Here is a 1571-nt window from a genome sequence, read left to right on the forward strand (position 1 = left end):
TGAGTTCCAGGATAGCCAGGGCTATACAAGGAAACCCTGTCTCGGAAAACAAAAAACAAAACAAACAAACAAAAGAAAAAGAAAAAGAAAGAAAGAAGGAAAGAAAGAAAAAAAGAAACTATATTGTTTCCAAGTGACTTAGGATCAAGGACCTTAAGGTTCCTCATGGAAAGAGACTGTGAGGCGGGAGAGAGGAAGAAGAATTGCCATGCCTGTGAACTGGTGGTTGACACCTTAAAACAAATAACAAAGCCAACCAGAGCAAAGACAGGTGTAAATAATAGAGATGGAAGCGTCTCTACTGTGTGAGGGTTAATGCTGCCGCATTATAAAGCAAGATGAAAGGTAATCATGGGGGAGGCTGTGGTGGGGTAGATCTCAGTCAGGTTATAAACTCTGGAGAGATCAGAGCCCTTCCGGGGGCAGAAGTATGATCTGACGACTCCACGCATTGAGTATCCGTTTCTGGCTCTCAATGTGTCCACAGTGCAGAAGCTGAAGGGCAACATAAATACCTTTGGATCTCTTGCTGGAAAACAAAAACAAACAAAAAACCCATTCCATATTAATGGTCATTGCTCTGGGAGGATCAGATCACCGCTGCCACTCTCCCTTCGTTTGGGTAATTGTACCTGTGCCGTTCCAACCCTCGGTAGGACCCTGGAGACGTGGGATCTCACTGCAATTTGGTCAGATCCTTTTGTGGATTATAACTGTAAAATCTTTAGGACCCTCTATAGAATTGAAAAAGACAGGTTGTTTAAAACTGTAAACAGCAACTGTTTCCGCCCGGTTTCGAACCGGGGACCTTTCGCGTGTGAGGCGAACGTGATAACCACTACACTACGGAAACTGCTTGGTGGCTGCAAACTGTAAACTGTACTTGAAGTGAGTTGTCTTTTCTGGCTCTCATTCTTAAATTTTATTCAACACCTAAAACAAGCAGGTTCTTCTCTGAAGCTGTTAAATGATCCTCACGCATGGAGATTAGACGGTGCCTCCAAAGAAAACTGTCATCAAAAGCAGTTAAGACTCTAGCCGGGACCCAGAGGCCACCGAAGAGCGCCAAGCTTTTGTAAACACCAATAGGCGCAGTTTTCCAGATCCGGTGGACGTCCAGGAGTGCTCGGCTGGTGAGTATAGGGCACCCCCTGGCGCCCAGCGTCTGCTGTGCCGCGCGACTGGAGAAAAATGAAGCAAGTGGCAGAAAGGAGGCAAGCTCGGGCCTGAAACAATGAAAAGCACCTTATGCTTGTCCTGAACCTAATGTAAAAGGCATTACCAGGCTTTCTCCTTTAGTTTTCTGTTTGTTTGTTTGTTCGTTTGTTTTTAATGAGTCAAAATGTTTGTTTTTTTCTTGCATCTGAGGTACTCTTCGGTGACATCCTTGACCTTAGTACTTAACCACTGCTCAGCTGCCTGCGACCGCTTTATCGAGTCGGTAGGTCGGTTTTGCAGAGCCCTGTTTGTTCCCCTAGTTTCTCCTTAGGAAGATTTGGCGCTCAACACAAAGGTTTTCCTCCAACTCGACATACACAGGCTCTTCACAATTGAGCGCACGCTCCAAGGAC

General features: G+C 45.6%; 1 non-coding gene across 1 annotated transcript; it reads right to left on the minus strand.

Annotated features, from left to right (window-relative positions):
• Positions 1–780: 780 nt before the first annotated feature.
• Positions 781–853, minus strand: Trnav-cac. Its single transcript has one exon. It is a non-coding gene; the product is annotated as a tRNA-Val (tRNA).
• Between the last annotated feature and the right edge of the window lie 718 nt (positions 854–1571).

The sequence above is a fragment of the Grammomys surdaster genome, unplaced genomic scaffold (assembly GCF_004785775.1).
Source record: "Grammomys surdaster isolate TR1022 unplaced genomic scaffold, NIH_TR_1.0 125672, whole genome shotgun sequence".
Taxonomy (NCBI): domain Eukaryota; kingdom Metazoa; phylum Chordata; class Mammalia; order Rodentia; family Muridae; genus Grammomys; species Grammomys surdaster.